At 46.5% G+C, this 18,262-nt stretch overlaps 1 long non-coding RNA gene across 1 annotated transcript in view; it reads right to left on the bottom strand.

Annotated features, from left to right (window-relative positions):
• The window catches only part of LOC106507028, a 94,577-nt gene that overhangs the window by 50,971 nt on the left and 25,344 nt on the right, over positions 1-18,262 (bottom strand). Inside the window, exon 5 of the long non-coding RNA XR_002340622.1 lies at positions 4,389-4,461. This is a non-coding gene — a long non-coding RNA (uncharacterized LOC106507028). The remainder of the gene's footprint in view (positions 1-4,388; positions 4,462-18,262) is intronic.

Genomic DNA, 18,262 nt, shown 5'->3' with positions numbered 1-18,262 from the left:
ATGTTCTTTATGAGGTTAAGGAAGTTCCTCTCTATTACTAGTGTCCTGAGAGTTTTTATCATGAATAAATGCTGAATTTCATCAAATGTGTTTTTTGTTTTTGTTTTTGTCTTTCTGCCTTTTCTAGGGCCGCTCCCGCGGCATATGGAGGTTCCCAGGCTAGGGGTCCAACCAGAGCTGTAGCCACTGGCCTACACCAGAGCCACAGCAACGCGGGATCCGAGCCGCGTCTGCAACCCACACCACAGCTCACGGCAATGCCGGGTCCTTAACCCACTGAGCAAGGGCAGGGACCGACCCCGCAACCTCATGATTCCTAGTCGGATTCGTTAACCACTGCGCCATGACGGGAACTCCCTCAAATGTGTTTTTTTCCTGTGCCAGTTGATACGGTCATATGACTTTTTTTAGTCTTTTTAATGATATGGTAGACTATGTTGATGGATTTTTAAAATATTGAACCAGGCTTACATACCTTGAATAAATCCCACTTGGTCATGGTGTATAATTCTTTTATACCTTGTTGGTTTCATGTTGCTGTTTTGTTGAAGATTTTTCTAAGTTAATGAGAGATACTTGTCCAGAGCTTTCCCCTCTTTTTTGCACTTTGTCTCGTTTTGGTATCCTTCTGGGACTCTGATATGAATGTTGCATTTTTGTTATTTCCCATATGTCTCTGAGGCTCTATTTTTTTCCAGTCTATTTTCTGTCTGTTGTTCAGACTGAGTAAATTCTATTGGTTTATCCTCTGTCATCTCCACTATACTATTGAGCCTATCCAGCAAGTTTTTAATTTCTGGTATTGTATTCTTCAGTTCTATAATTTCTATTTAGTTCTTTTCTACAACATTAGTTTGCTCAGATTTTCTATTTTTCTCCATTTGTTTCAAGAGACGTTGCAATTGCTTACGGAAGCATTTCTGTGATGCTGCATTAAAATCCTTGTCAGATGATTCTAACAACTGATTCATCTTGGTACTGATGTCAGTTGATTGTCTTTTCTCTTGCAAGTTGTGATTTTCTGGTTCTTGGTATGATGGGTGATTTTTCATTGTATTCTGGACATTCTGGCTACTATGTTAGGAGACTATGGAAAACTTTTATTTTAGTAGGCAGTCATTGGTTAGGTTTAGCACACAGGTCTTGGCCTGTTTTTGTAGGCTCTGTTTTCAATGATGATTTACTTTATAGAACCTCTATGGTGCTATTTTGGCCTGCTTGGTTAATGTGGTGCTGATGAGGTGCTGCCTGAAGGAGCAGTGCTTCACCAGGCTGGTTGCCTGATGCCTCTAGGTGGAGGAAGTGAACCTCTATCGTCTGTAGAAATAAATCTTCCCCGGCTTTCCTTATTCTGGTGGAACCTACCTTGCCAGTGCTATATGCCCTCCTCTTATGGGGAAAGGGGATCCTGAAGATCAGGGGGTTCAAAGGCTTCCTGAGCCAGTCTACATGTGGTGCGATTTCCTCTTGACGGTGCCCTGGTTGCACAGTATCTTTTGGTCTCCGGCCTGGTGGGAAAAGGAAGCACTTCCCCTAACTTCTTAGTGTCAGCAGGGCTCCCTGCTAGATTTCCTTTGCTGCAGTTGCCATGCTCACGTGGTGTTGCCAGCAGAACTCCTATTCGATCCAGAGGAAGAAGGAGCCCCCCTGAGCCACCATCCGTTGCTGGGTTGAGGGCTGGGAAATGCTGGGCCTGGGTTGTCTTCTTCTGTTCGATGGTAAGTCATAAGGCTACCACGGTGTTCCTCTAGTCCTGGGATTCCTAATCATTCTGCCTTCCTGTTTACCTCCTCCAGGATTCTCCTTTGGTTGCCTCTTGAATTATTTCTAGGATTTATACTTATACTTGGCTCGGAGGAGCAGGAAGAAATGAGTCTATGCCATCCTGTCCAGACTGGAAAGAGAAGACCAATTCTGCATTGGTTTCTGCTACTGCTCCTCTTAGGAATGACTCAGACTTTCATCTGCCACCCTTTCCTTGGCAAAAAGAAGCTCAGGAGGCTTTGCTTTGGTTCACATAACAAGCTCCCAGGTTTGGGGGTTTTGTTGGTGTGTATGTGTGTGTTTTGTCTGTTTTTGAGAGGGAAAGCTGGCAGACATCAGCCCTGAAGAAGCATCTGCGTTACAGTGGGGCAAACACTTGACAGGACACTGAGTCAGCTGTGGATCTGTCTTGTCTATAAGATACTCCTGGGAGTGCCCATTGTGGCTCAGTGGGTTAAGAATCCTCAAACAGATGCACGAGGATGTGGGTTTGATCCCTGGCTGCCTTGCTCAGTGGGTTAAGGATCTGGTGTTGCCATGCGCTGCAGCATAGGTCACAGATGTGGCTCAGACCTGGAGTTGCCATGGCTGTGGTGTAGGCCAGCAGCTGCAGCTCTGATTCAACTCCTAGCCTGGGAACTTTCATATGCCGCAGGTATGGCTCTGAAAAGCAAAAAAAAAAAAAAAAAAAAAAAAAAAAATACTCCTGATGCCCTTGAACTCACAGGATCATATTTTGAGGAGCTGGAACAATGAAAGTTTGATATTTGCAGACAGGTTGGAGGCAGAAAATAAGAGTTTAAAATATTCTCCTTTCTTTGCATAAAACCTTGGCATATCAGTGTGTGGCATACTCTGTGCAGCACTGGTTCTCAAGGAAAATAAGATGCCACTAGAGAAGACTGCCTCTTACAGTGGCCCGAATCATGATTCCCCCAAAGATGTGCATGTCCCAGTCCTTGGGAATCTGTGAGTATGTGACCTCCCATGGTAAAGGGGACTTCGTAGGTGTGATGAAGGATGGGGCCTAATCTAAGTACAGAGCCCATATAGAAGAGAGTGACAGGAGGGTCAGAATCTGAGAAGGCAATGTGAAGCAGGGCTCAGACAGCGAGAGAGAGATTTGAAGATGCTGTGTGCTGGCTTTAAAGATGGAGGAAGGGCCCATGAGCCAAGGAAGGCAGGTGGCGTCTGGAAGCTGGAAAATGGCTGGTTTTAGACTTCTGAGCTCCAGAACTGTAAGATAATAAATGTGTGGTCATTTGTCAGAGCCTCAGGGCCACGAGCAGGGTGGGACATGAGGGGGTATTGCAGAGGAGGAGGAAGGCGGGTGCTACACAAGGACATGCTAAAAACTTCCAGTCTGGAAGGGTGAAACCTGAGAGGAGACTGACGCCAAGTCTAGACCACTGCTGAAACAGAGAACTTTCTGCGAGGATAGAAATGTTCTGTACCTGCACTCTCCAGTATAGTAGCCTCTAGCCCCATGTGACTACTGAGAACCTAATACCCCTGAGGGACTGAATTTCTAGTCTGATTTACTCAATTAATTTATATTAAATAACCAAATGTAGCAAGGGGCTACTTGCATTGGATAGAGCAGGTCTCTATCATTAAAAAGAGTGTGGATAAGGTAAATACACACATAATTATTAAATTCTTCAATGCTAGAAAAGCAACTTATATCTTCTTTTTTTTTTTTTTTTGCTTTTTAGGGCCACACCTGCAGCATATGGAGGTTCCCAGGCTAGGGGTCGAATCGGAGCTGCAGCTGCCGGCCTCCACCACAGCCACAGCAACGCCTGATCCGAGCCATGTCTGCGACCTACACAGCTCACGACAGCGCCAGATCCTTAACCCACTGGGCGAGGCCAGGGATTGAACCCGCGACCTCATGGTTCCTAGTCAGATTCATCTCCGCTGTGCCACAAGGGGAACTCCTCTGCTTATACCAAATTTAAGACGCGCCAATACTTCTCTGGAAATCAGATTCCTCATAACCTCTGCCAAAATATAACCACAAACCTAGAAGAGAAAAAACATCTAAACAAGACATCAAAGTGCTATCATAAACCCCACAACCTTCAGAGGAGATGTATGGGGTCAGTCCTCGGTCAAAGAGCTGGACATTAGAAGGACCTAGAGTACACTGAGTACACTGATCTCAGCCTCTGGCACCAAAAAGGGTAAAGCTAGAAACTAAACCAAATAGAATTTTGAAAGCACAGAAATCTGGGACCCATTTAACAGAGAGAGACAGATTCCTACATGCCACAGAGGTCCAGGGCAAAAGTAGCCAGTCATAACAGCCATTCTGAGTCACCGAGCAAGGTTATATTATGTTCTGAATCATCTGCGGCAAAGCGGTGAATGATGCAATCTTACCAAAAGAAAGAAACACTCAACAAAGGAAACGGGCAAACACAAAACAACACAAAAACTGCTGTGCCACTGTCATGCAGAACCCCTACTTTGGAGGCTCCGGCTGCTGTGCTAATCCATCCGCTCCAGCTCCTTGTCTCTGTCACTTACACAGGACTGACATGCACCAGGGTTGATCCCTTGCTTCGAGCACTCTCTCACCATTATCGCCCACACCCTTCTCCCCGAGCCTTCTGCCTCACCTGCCGCACAACTTCCAAGTCTGGATCAATGCAATCATCCACACTGCTGCGTCTGCGTCCAGGCTGCTGAGCCCTGGGGGAGGGAATAACACAATGGTACACACAGGATCATCTTGAAAAGCACGGTCTCTGGGGAGTACTACCTGGCAGTTATATATGCAAGAAATCTATAGGGGCTGATATGGAAAACTATTCAAGGCACCTTCAGTTCAAAAGCAAGTGATATCACACCCCTGAGTATGGCAATCATCAAGAAGATAGAGTCGAACAAGTGCTGGTGAAGACGTTGGAGAAACTGGAATGCTCATAGGCTGCAGGTGGGAATGGAAGATGGTGCAGCCACTTTGGGAAACAGTGTGGCAGTTCTTCAAAATGTCAACCATCAACCTACCACATGACCCAGCTTTTCCACTCCTCAGTAGATACTCAAGACACAGGAAGATATATGTCCACACAAAAGCATGTAATTGAATGTTCATAACATTATTCATAACAGCCCCAAAGTGGAAACAACCCAGGGTCCATGAACTGATAAAGAGATAGGTAAAATGTGGTCTATATATACAAGAGAATATTATTCAGCAATAAAAAGCATGACGTTCTCATTCCTTCTCCAGCACAGATGAACCTCGAAAACGTGCTAAGTAAAATAAGCCAGTCACAAAAGACCCCATTTTATATGCTTCCGTTTATACTGAAGTCCAGAATAGGCAAATCTGTAGAGAAAGAAAGCAGATTAGTGGTTGCTTAGGGTTGTGGGTGAGGATTGGGGATAAGGGGCTGATAGCTGAAGGGTACACAGGGTTTCTTTTCGAGGTGACGAAAACATTCCCAAAACGGACCATAGTGGTGGTTGCATATATCTGTGAATACACTAAAAGCCACCGAATTGTACGCTTTTAACGTGTGAATTGTATGATATGTGAATTGTAGCTCAATAAAGCTGTGACTTTTTTTTTAAAAGCAAGTGACAGAATAATGCCTGTACTATGAGTTCATTTACATAAGAACTAAAACTACATATGCATGTAATATAAACATTTGTGAATGTATGTAAATATATAGAAGATGATTTGGAAGGCTACCCACCCATCTGTTAGCATTGGTTACTTCTGGAGAGGGAAGTGGGGCTGCCTTCTATAATATCACACTTTCCTGTTTCTCCTCCTACCACCCTGGTTGTTCTTTCAAGTTGCTTTTGTAAGCGTTCCTTCCTCTGCACATCCCTTGAGAATCTCATTTGACTCTTCAGGCTCTCCTCGAAGTGATCCTAAGACTATACATTTTCCATGGCTTCAAAAGCCTCCATCCATAACCTGACTCAGTCATTCAACAAACATTCCCTGAGCGCCTACTAGATGTGCCAGTACCCTTGATTCCTTCTTCTCCCGTCCCTCAAGCAGCAAATTCTACCAGTCCTATGTCCAGTAAACATATCCATTACCTCTCTACTTCTGCCCCTGTCCTTGGCCTTCACTATAATGCAAGCCACCGTGGTCTCCCCCAATCACTGCAACAGTCTCCTCCCTGGTCGCCCTGCTTGTGTAGGTCACTCTCCACACAAGAGCCAGAGCCCACTTTTCAATACATAAATCAGATCATATCAGTGACCCTGCTTCAAAGCACTCCAAGGACTTGCAAACACACTTTGAATAACATCTAAGCTCTTTCCTTTGGCTAGTAAAATAGAGCCCTTGCCTAAATCTCTGACCTCTTCCCATTCTTGTTTGCAATGCTCCCAGCTATAATTCATTCCCTCTTGAGGATCTCTGCACTTGCCTAAAATGTTCTCTCATCATCCACATCTCAGCCCGATGTCAGCTCCTCGGTGAGGCCTTTCCTGATCATCCCAACGAAATAGGCCCGAACCCTGGTCAGTGTCTCATCCCATCACCTATTCGATGTTCTCCCAGCACGTACTGTCATCTGAAATCATGGTTCACTTATCAGTTTGCTTGTTTAATCTATGTCTTCCCCACCAATTGAATGTAGGCTCCATGAGAACGACGACTCTCTGCCTCATTCCTGGCGAACCTCTAGCATTCAGCCCAGAACCTAGTAGGTACCCAATGAGTATTGGCTGAATGAATTAAGTCAGGATGTGGATGTAGGTTACTGAAGCCATAGGAAACGTCTTAGGATCACTTCAAGGAGAGCTTGAAGAGTAAAAGGAGATTCTAAAGATTCTCAAGACATGGGCAGAGGAAGGAATTTTTACAGAGGCAACTTGAAAGAAAAACCAGAGTGTCTGACCCCTAGGTTTTTGGCTGAAGCAACTAGAGAGATGGCGGGTGCCATTCATTGAGACTGGAAGACAATGGGAGGACCAAGCAGAGCTGGGGACTGCTTCACGAACTGAGTTCGGGACATATGAAATTTGAGATGTGTATTAGTCATCCAATTGGAGACCCTAAATAGATGGCTGGTTATAGAAGTCTACATGAACCTTAGTGAGGTTATCAGAGCTAGAGATGCAAGTTGAGAAACTGAATTCACAGGAGTTCCCCGGTGGGCCTTGCCATTAAGGATTCAGCATTCTCACTGCTGTGGCCCAGGTTATTCCTCTGATTCAGGAACTTTTGCAAGCTGCAGGTGTGGCAAAAAAAAAAAAAAAAAAAAAAAAAAAGAAGAAGAAGAAAAGAAACTGAATTCATTAATATAGATACAGTACTTAAAGCCCAGGAAGGGAGTTCCCGTCGGGCTCAGCAGAAACAAATCCGGCTGGGAACCATGAGGTTGCGAGTTCGATCCCTGGCCTCGCTCAGTGGGTTAAGCATCTGGCATTGCTGTGGCTGTGGCGTAGTCCGGCAGCTGTAGCTCGGATTAGACCCCTAGCCTGGGAACCTCCATATGCTGCGAGTGCGGCCCTAAAAAGACAAAAGACAAAAATTAAATTAAATTAAATTAAATTAAATTTTTTAAAAGCCCAGGAAATAGGTAATATAGAAAGTGGAGAATGAGGGCTAAATAAGGGAGCCTGAAGGAGTTCTAATGTCTAGCACATTTGTATCTCCAGTCCTAACCTCTTTCTTACACAAGTTCCAGAACCACTACAAATGCCTTATATAAACCCGCAATGTCCCCAAATGACTGCACTGACTTCTTCAAAACCTGGCCGCCTTCTGTAGTCATCAGTCAATTGGATCTCTTCATAACATCTCCATACCATTCCACACCTCTCCATCCCCAGGACAGTTACTTGAGGTCATCAGTCTCATCTCCTGCCTGGATCATCAATCTCATCATCTCACGCCAGATTACTACAACAGTCTCTTAGCTGGTGTCTCTGCCTCCAGTCCTGCCTCTTCCCACCACTGCTGTCAGCAGGGTCCTTCTAAAATGCCTTGATCATGGTACTTCCCTACTTAAAGCTTTTTGATGGGTCCTCATTTTTCAAGAAAAGGTACAAATTCTTTAACCTAACATATAAGTTCTTTCAGGACCTGCTTCTGGATGACCTTTTCAAGCTTATCATCCACTTACTCTCTCACATCCTAGGCATACTCACTTATCAACTGCCTTTGTTCTCCAGACTCATCACCCTTGTTGACATCTACAAACGCGTACTTGAAATGCACCTCACTGCTCCCTGTTCTCTAGCTCTGTGAAAAGTTTTCATTTCGCCCTCCAACCAAGCCAACTTGATCTCTTCTTTCTTGATGTCCCCTCAGTACCCTGAGCACACTTCTATCTTTACTGACTATAATACCTTATTGGATTTCTATGGTCATGTAGCTGTCTCCCTCTACTAGCCCATAAGCTTAACGAGTGCAGGGATGGTACTTACTAGGCCCCAACACCTAATATAGTACCCAGCACACAGTAATCACATCAGGCAATACTTACCAAGTGCTTATCAATGCCAAGTAATTCTATAAGTGCTCTATATGTATTGATTCATTTAATCTTTTTTTTTCTTTTTATGGCCACCTGCAGCATGTGGAAGTTCCCAGGTCAGGGGTTGAATCGGAGCTGCAGCTGCAGGCCTATGCCACAGCCAGGACAACACCAGAGCCAAGCTGCAACTGTAGCCTACGTGGCAGCTCATGGCAATGCCGGATCCTTAACCCACTGAGCGAGGTCAGGGATTGAACCTGCATCCTCACAGAGACAACGTCGGGTCCTTAACCTGCTGAGCCACAAGGGAATTACTTGATTCATTTAATCTTTACAACAATGCTACAAGGCAGATACTCTTATTACGCCCAAGTGACAAAGAAGAAATAGAGACAGAGAGGTTAAATAACTTTGCCCAAGTCACACAGCGAGTAAATAATGGACGCAAGCCCAGGCGGTCTAGCTCCAGAGTCTATGCTTGTAATCACTAGTCTCTCAGTAAAGATTCAGTAAATGCCTGGTCACTGAATGGGAAACTGGAAATGTGGGGCATGTGATTTTTTTTCATGTTATTATTCTGACCTTGACTATTTCATCTTTTCTTTCATTAAAAAATCTCATTTTATTCAGAGCTCAGACACAATAAAGTTACAAAATCAAATAACAGATCCTCTGCTATGGAGCTCAAGGGAGTTAATAAGGGCAAATGTCATTATCCTCACACCTCCAGGCACTTAGCAAGTCAGGTTGATTTATTGATGTTCGGTGACTAGGGCCAAAGCACAGGAAAATAAGAGAGAACTAAACATCATAACATCTTAACAACAAAACATCCTGACAGCAACCATCTACTGAGAGCCTCACAGAGACCAGGCACTTTGTTAAGGTTTTACATAGATTACTCCACTCAATCTTGCCAGCAGCCCTCTGCGACGTCCACGCTGTTATGCTCTCCATCTTATGGATGAGAAAATGGGCGCAGAGAGGCTGGGTAACTGGTGCAAGGGTGCAGTTAGTAAACGGCAAACCGGGATTTATGCCAGTGCTGCAGGCTGCAGAGTCTGTGCTTTAAAGCACTCTACAGACCACCTTCACACACTCGGGTCAACGGTGACTCTAGGGCCACTCTGCCGTCGCTGGACAAACACTAGCCACCCTAAGCTACGTAAACTTAAATGCATTAAAATTACCTGCAACTCAAAATTCAGTTCCTCAGCCACACCAGCCACACTTTTTTTTTTGTTTGTTTTTGGCCGCCCTGTGGCATATGGAAGTTCCAGGGCCAGGGATCAGATCTGAGCCGCAGTGGCGACCTACACCACAGCTGCAGCAACGCTAGGTCCTTTTAACCCACTGTGCCAGGCTGGGGACCGAACACGAGTCCAGGTGCTGCGGAGACACCACCGATCCCGTTACGGCACCACAGTGGGAACTCCCCAGTCACAGTTTAAGTGCTCACAAGCCACATGTGGTTAAGGACCGCCAACATTAGGGAGCGTAGACAGAGGACACTGCCCTCATCACAGAAGGTTTCATAGGACAGTGTGGCACCAGAGGGCCCTGCTACAACAGCACAGGCTCCGAGAACTTCCTCCAAGCACCGTCCCTTCCTGCCATCCTGCCAGTTGGGCTCTTCTCACTTCTGAGTCTCAGGGAAACTTGGAGGCACACGTTAAGGTAAAAACTTTGCTCACTGGCCCCTCCATCATTCACCTCCTCAGAAACATCACCTTTCTCTCCACTGTTCATCCTTATGCCCCATCCCAGTGGTTCTGGGAAGACGGAGGTCCTGTTGTTATTTATTTTCATTCTGTCTCCAACCCACCCAGATGATCAGGGCGGGGAACAGACACTTTACAGCCACAAGGATGAAAGAGTGCCCGGACCTGGTGATCCCTGACTGTGGTCTGCAGCCACGCTCTGTCTCTCCACCTGCTGCCTGCTCAGCAAGCCAGAGGGAGGGCTCACTTGAAGCCTGCCCCAGCCAGCTGCTGCGGTGCAGCCTCCTGTGGCCACTACAACTCCAATATGATTTTGAAGCTGGTAGAAAGGAAGCCGGAACCTTTTGAAAATTGCATGTTACCCGATGTTGATGAAATCTGATAGGATGCTAGAAGGAAGGCTGGTTATATATAATCTGCTCTGTGCACAGGGATGAGTCGGGGGTGGAGAGGAGACCAAGCAGCCAGGGATAGGGGAGCTAAATAAGATACACTCAATTACCCATGGTCATGGAGAACAGACATGGCAGCGTATTAAAGCCAGTCAATAACCCCAAAGGCACTCTGGAGTTTATTATATGATGCAGCCACACCCTATCTCTGAACCCCAGTGGATTTATGCATCTAATTGATTTTTCTCAGACGGACATTCAAATGAGTGTGTGTGTATGTGTATATATATATATACATACACATACACACACATACACACATACACATTGCTTTTTAGGGCCGCACCCGCAGCATGTGAAGGTTCCCAAGTTAGGGGTCGAATAAGAGCTACAGCTGCTGGCCTATGCCAGAGCCACAACAACACCAGATCCGAGCCACTTCTGCAACCTACACCACAGCTCATGGCAATGCTGGATCCTTAACCCACTGAGTGAGGCCAGGGATCGAACTCGCATGCTCATGAATCCTAGCCGGTTTCGTCAATCACTGAGCTACGAAGGGAACTCCCAACAAATGAGTATATATTTTCAAAGATGATTCTAACTGATGGCTAGAGAAGTGGGCAACGGCATGCAGGATGAGAAGGGTAAAGACAGCATAAAATGATCACTCTGCCACAGAAAATCTCAATATAGGTATTTGATAGTCACCTGGACACGCTGCCCAAAGAAGGATCCTGCCTGTCAAAGCAACTGAAGAGTTGAGCCACCTAAGACTCTTCTTGGAGGCCCACACCAGAGGTTAGGAAACAGATCGTAAGCGGGACGTTTCTTGGTCCCCAGTGTGCCACCCGTCACAAAACCAGAGACGCTCTGCTGATTCCCACACGATTCTCATGCAGAAGCCACTTCACTGCAGCTTATGCCATTTAACCCTGTGGCCAGTAGACAGGAAGGGAAGGCTGGGAGGACTCTGTCCCCATGCCCCGGATGTGTGGGCTACACTGCCTCTGTGGACACAGCTGTAACACGGGGACAGTAAGCAACACGCAGGGTTTGGATCTGGTCATGCTTGAAGCGGGTATAGCGGTGATAATGGAGCGTGGAAAGGACGAGGGGCCAGAAGACAGAATCAACGTTCCTGAAAGCAAGAGTACTCGCAGGAGACACTTACTGGTTTCTGCCTTCCCTCCGAAGGGGAGAAAGTAGGTCAACACACTCAAAGAACTGTGACCAGGAACAGTGGGTCTGAGAGGGAGTCAGTCGCTGAGTCCTGCCAAGATGAAGCGGTGAGAGACACGCCTTTCAGTTTCGGGCATTTGGCTAAGGTCACTCGGCCTTGGGAAAAACTCGGCCTGTTGATCCCTTGGTGTGTATTCTCTGCAGGCCCTAGGAGTTGGGTGCAAGGGGAGGCTCGCATTTTAAAACCGACATCTAAATGCCTGGCTGGTGTGAGCTGGCAGGCACGGAAATGTTTATGAGCAAACTGTGCCTGCTTTGGCTTTCGCACAAGGTGGACAAGGCTCAGGGCAGCTCGGCTAAATATAGACAGCACTGGGGGCCCAGGAAGCAGGAGAGCTAGGTTTCACTTCCAGGTCTCTCCGTAAACCTGGGGCAAACTCCCTGGGCATCTTTCTTTCATGTACGGAGTTGCTCTTTGCCAGGCAGCGGTACTAAGCTTTCCCAGGCCTAGAGAAGGAGATCACGCTGAGTCGGCTGCGTTTTCTTGCCTCGTCTTCCCTCAAAAGATTCAAGTTTGGGGAAAAGACTGGTAGTGATCGGTGGCAGGTGCAGGAGCCAGTACACATAAGGAAATGGTACAAAGCTCTGATGACCCACTGGCGGCCACACGAGGCCCCCTGGACAAGGCTGCTACCCAGTCAGAGCCAGGAAGAGGCCGCCCAAGCCCCAGTATAAACGTAGAGGTGGCAGAGAAGCACACCAGAGGTGCCAAAGCAGAACTCCTGCTGCATAAGGCACAGCTACGAAGCCAGCAGTGTGAAACACACAGGAATTTAGGTAGGCAATTTTAGTAGGAAATTCAAAAACAGCGGGTTCCGGCCCTTTGTCACTGCCCGCATTGCCATTCCTTTCCTCAGTAAGATTCTACTTATACAGAAGCAAAGAACCCAGAGTTGCCATTGTGGCTTAGCGGCAACGAACCTGACTAGTATCCATGAGGATGTGGGCTCGATCCCTGGCCTCGCTCAGTGGGTTAAGGATCCGGTGTTGCTGTGGCTCTGGAGTAAGCCGGCCCCTGTCCTAGCTTCGACCCCTAGCCTGGGAACTTCCATATGCCACAGGTGAGGCCCTAAAAAGCAAAAAAAAAAAAAAAAAAAAAAAAAAAAAAAGCAGCAGCAGCAGCAAAGAACGGGAACCAAGGCAGCTACTTGTCCAGTTTAGTTGGGGGCAGTGTTCCTAGGGAAAACGCGGCCCAGCCCTGGAGCAGAGGAGGCTGTGCCCAAAGAAACCATTCGGTATTCCCCGCCCCCAACAGGACCCTTGGCCCCACCCTTATTCCTGGACCTCCCACCAGAAGTCAGTAGATCCCTGGGTGGCAGGAATATCTGGGAGGAGCTCTTTTGTTCTGATTACAGAATGGATAAGTTGTTACCGTCTGAAATTAAGAGCACAAAGGAAAAGATAAAGTAGAAAATAAAAAATCACTATAATCCCATCACCTAAAGATTACTACCCTTAACAGTCTTTATGGAAATTTGGCGTATTCAGGCCTGGGTTCAAGCCCTGGCTCTACTGTTCACTTACAGCGTGACTTTGGGCCAGCTACATAACCTTTCTGAACCTCAGTTTTCTTTTCTGCAAAATGAGAATAATCATAGTGCTCACTCAGAGTGTTGTTGCCAGGATCCAAGAATTCACGTAGAGGAGTATCAGTCCCTGGCAAAGAGTAAGTGATCGATAAAGGCTGCCCATCATCACCAATATGATTCTATGTGCCCATATGCAAAACTATCCATACTGATTGATGGCTGCGTAATATTGCATCTTGTGATGGGACTATTTCTTGACTGTTAAACAGCTATGTTGTTTCCAAGATTTCACTATTAGGAAACTACTGCAAGGAACATTCTTGCACATACATCTTCCTGTACATCTCTGCTCATGTCCTTAACATAAACCTCCTAGAATTGAGTTTACTGGGAAGAAGAGTATAGATATTTTTTAGGCCCTTGTGACAGACTGCAAAATGGCTTTCTAGAAAAATTGTACTCATATACATTTCTACCAGCAGGGCACATACGTACCTATCTATTCATACTTTCGCTGAGTAATAACATTTTCAAAAAGCCTTTGCCAATCTGATAAGGGAAATGGTGTTTTGTTTTAACTTGTGTGACTCTGACCATAAGGGGTCATACACATTTTAAGCTAACTCTATTACACGTGAACTCACATGTTCCCAGAGACAAAAAGGCAGACTTGCATTGAAACAATTCACATTTGAATAGCTGATACACTTGTTTTTAATCACTGTTTTTTTTGTTTTTTTACTTTTTATGGCCACACCTGCCTCATATGGAAATTCCCAGGCTAGGGGTAGAATCAGAGCTGCAGCTGCCAGCCTACACCACAGTCACAGCAACACAGGACCCAAGCCACATCTGCAAACCTATGCTGCAGCTCACGGCAACACCAGATCCTTAACCCACTGAGCGAGGACAAGGATCAAACCTGTATCCTCTTAGATACTAGTCGGGTTGGTAACCCACTGAGCCACAATGGGAACTCCATATTTTTAACCGCTTGTAATTGTAAAATATAACACAAAGGAAGCTGCATGTATTAATAGTGCATTACAAATACCTTCCCATTATCAACTAGGTCAAGAAATAATAGAGCCTTGCCCACTTACTCCAGAAGCCTGACACATATCCCATCCCAATCCTAAAATCAACCATTATGTTGATTTTTATGCCCATCCAATCCTAAAATCAACTGTTATGTTGATTTTTATGGTAGTCTTCTCCTTGCTTTTCTTTTAGTTTTATCACCTAAGTTGCAACCTTAAGCGCTATACTTCAGTTTTGCATTTTTTAAATATTTTAAGTCTCTTTCCCTTAGTAACTAACATACTTATAATAACTATGCTGGATTATAATAGCACATAACCAAAAGAAGTAAAAGCTCATTTTTTTAATGTTACCTTACAGACACATACAAACATATACAATTTCCCTCAGGCATATGAGTAAATAAATGACTCTGCCTCAAACATAGCATATCATTTGGATATTGTTAAATGTGTTAGTTCAGTTTTGAAGTAGCGCCACCAATGTTAGTATAATTTTAACATTTTCCATTCAAGCTTAAATGTCAGGATTCTGATTTTCCATCTTTTTTCCCTCGCAACCTATTAGATAGGTCAGAGTTCTTAGCTGCAAACTACAGAATCCACTCTGACTAGTTTAAACAGAAAGGAAATTGATTAAACAGTATTAGACAGTCCGCAGGATCTCTTGAGACCCATAAAGCCAGGCTCTGAAGAAGCCAGGAGCGTGGTACAAGCACACTGGGAGCGCTGCTCCGGCAAAAACCCCACTGCCCCTCCCCAGTGCCCCATGATCCTTGCCTTGCATTTGGAATTTCCAGGCTGCTGCTATCTCACTTCCAACAGCCCCTAGAAGCCCATCAAAGAGAACACTGGGCTGGAGAGATCTGAGCTGCTCCACGTGGCCCCTCGGCTGCCTGCTGGTTTCTCCGTTCAGAACGCGCACGTGCGTTATGTTGGACACCAGAAAGCACCGGGAAGTTTTCTGCTCGGTTTGCTTGTTCTTACTCAACTTTCCAGTGGAATGGTGCAAACCTTTAAGGGCGGAGACCCGTTCATGTTCATCCCTTTTCAGCTGTCACATACTGATTAGTTAATTATCTGTCACATCCATCAACAGATATTTCTGAATGCCTGCTCTGAATCTGCCAGAGTGCTAGGTGCTGGGAAAAGCACCATGGGCTAGGTAGATAGATAGAAAGGCTCTCCTCTCACAAAATTACTGTCCAGCCAGCGAGGACAGACAGCCAATACATAAACAGTCATGATTTCACATGAGGGGAGGGGCCAGGCTACCTTAGGAAGTCTCCACGAGGGGCTGATGGTGGGAGTAAAACGCTAAGGATGAGAAGGAGCCACGCGTTTGAAGGGTTAGGGGAAGAACTGTCCTGGAAAAATGAATATCACTTGAGGAGGAAACAGACCCATTCACTGGGCTTGGGGCTAGCGTATGATGAGTGAGCAGGGGAGTACAGTGTTGGAATTTTATTTTATTATTATTTTTTTGGCCACACTCACGGCATATGCAAGTTCCCAGGCCAGGGATTAAGTCTAAGCCGCATCTGCAACTTATGCCACAGATGCAGCAACACCAGACCCTTAACCCTTGTGCCACAGTGGGAACTCCCAAAATTGGAATTTTAATCCAAGCATGTTGAGAAGCCATTGGAGCTTGTGAAGAGCAGGGAGTGACATAATCTGGTATTCATTCTGAAGGACCACTCTGGTTGGTTAGCGGAGAACACATCACAGGGGAGACAAAGAGCAACATTAAGAAGGCAAGTAATCCAGGAGTTCCCACTGTGACTCAGCAGAAACAAATCTGACTAGTATCTATGATGACCCAGGTTTGATCCCTGGCCTTGCTCAGTGGGTTAAGGATCCAGCGTTGCCGTGAGCTGTGGTGTAGGTTGCAGACACGGCTCGGATCCTGAGTTGCTGTGGCTGTGGTGTAGGTCAGCAGCTGTAGCTCCGATTGGACTCCTAGCCTGGGAACTTCCATATGCCGCAGGTGTGGCCCTAAAAAGACAAAAAGTAGAAGAGGAAGAGGAAGAGGAAGAAGAAGAAGAAGAAAAAGAAAAAGAAGAAGAAGAAGAAGACGGCAAGTAATCCAGATGAAAGACAATGGTGGGTTGACCAGGGTGGTTGAAAGAATGAGAAATGGTCACATTTGGGATACAGCTCAGAGTTAGAATCAATAAGAATTACAGATTGACTCTGGGAGGTGAGAGGAAGAGGAGAATCAAGGATGACATGCAGATCTGGGGGCCTGAGCAAAGAGCGAATGGCCCTGACAGCTGCTGAGACCAGGAAGAGGGGTGGGGGGGGGGTTGAGTTCAGATTTTGATGTGTTCACCTGCCCGTGTCTATGGGACTGGATGTGGCAGGTGGATGGTGACACGGATGTGTGTGGAGCTCAGGGGAGAGGTCAGGTCTTGTGTTGCTCCACGCTGAGCTCCCTGAGGGGTACGTGAAATGTGTGAGACACAGTTTGGAAGAAAGAGTTAACACAGAAGGTCTAACTGATGGACCTTTGATGGGTCCTTTGATGTCACCAGGGGAGCCTGGCATCGATGCCAGATCCTTAACCCACTGAGTGAGGCCAGGGATTGAACCCACATCCTCATGGATCCCAGTCAGATTCCTAACCTGCTGAGCCACAACAGGAATTTTGAGGACTAAGTCTTGATTCACCTTTGTATCCCCCAAGGAGGGTTGGGGAACTGCAAGGTCCTCAGTAAATGTTTGCTGAACTTGAAGTTGCCTTGCGGTGCAGCGGGTTAAGGATCCAGCGTTGCTGCAACTGCAACACAGGTTCAATCCTTGGCCTGGGAACTTCCACATGCTGTGCATGTGGCCAAAGGGGAAAAAAAAGTTTGCCGAACTTAATGCAAGAGGCAGAAGTGGCTGGATGGTTAAGATTTTCAATAAGCTAAGAAGAGAAGGCATGCCAAGTGGAGAAAACAACTTGATGGAAGCCCAAAAGCAAGAACAGTCAGGGTTTGTTTGCAGAAAGCTGTCCTCTTAGTCTCCCTGCTCCACAATGCCTGGCTCAGTCACCAAACAGTGGGCATTTAATAAAGTCGGCCACTTGTCGGGTATCGGTGCCCAAGTTGGCTGCCACACCCTCTCCAGCCCCCACCCCCTGCTTTTTCTGGGCAGTGCTAAGGATGAGAGGTGAAGGTACAGCCTAGTCCTCCTGCACCCACGCAAGTCACTTGCAAGAGAGTAAAACGAAGGCCGCGATGTCTAGTTCCGAATCTCACCGCATTACGGACAGTTAGCTGGGCTGACCCCCTGTGATTCAGCGGTTCAACTTCCAGATGGGACTACAGTACTTCTATTAATCCTGGGTTCCACGTCAGTTCCAAAATCAAAACGCCTAGAACTCATGCATCTCTAATACAATCCTTCCATAGTCCCCAGGCAGCTTCCAAAAGAAACTGATGAAAAACAACTTCACCCCAAGAGAGGCTCGGGTAAAGGGAGATATGGAGACCGAGGGAAAGAGAAGGCCCTCTCAAAAATGGGCCAAAACGTTTCTGTCTGCATGCTCAGCAAAGAGAACGCAAGGTTTCGCGCTTGGACCTTACAGATCATCTGATGCAGCTGTTGCCCCGCCCCCTCGGGCAGATGATGGAGAGAGATGTCTAAGATCACACAGCCGCCCACAGCTGATCCAGGACCAGAACCCAGTTTTCCTGACTTCCAGTCCAGGGCTCTAGCACATTCTACTGCCCTGTTTAGTAGTTCTCCTGCCACAGGAATCATCCCCCGCAGAACATGGATGCGGTCAATTTCCCAATTAGCAACCATCCCTCAGTGAAGCCTGTTAAAGGCCAGAACACGGGAGGGAGGCGAAAGGCCCAGCCAAGGCATTACAATTACAAGGGCTCAGTGAGACATGCTTCTGACTGCTTTATGGGCTCTGTGGCCTCAGTGCTTCTTTGCTTTGAGCCAAGTCAATCATGCTCTGTGTCATGGGGTGGGGGGGGTGGGGGCAGGGAGAGGCGTGAACAAAGCACTTTCCTGCTGCCAGAGGTGCGTGGCCAGACTATTAATTGACCAGCAAAAGGAGGGAGGTAATTGCAGACGCACATGACGGCAGCAGAAAGCCCTGGCCCAACCCGCATC

The sequence above is a fragment of the Sus scrofa genome, chromosome X (assembly GCF_000003025.6).
Source record: "Sus scrofa isolate TJ Tabasco breed Duroc chromosome X, Sscrofa11.1, whole genome shotgun sequence".
Lineage (NCBI taxonomy): Eukaryota > Metazoa > Chordata > Mammalia > Artiodactyla > Suidae > Sus > Sus scrofa.
This window is presented reverse-complemented; position numbering and strand designations above follow the sequence as displayed.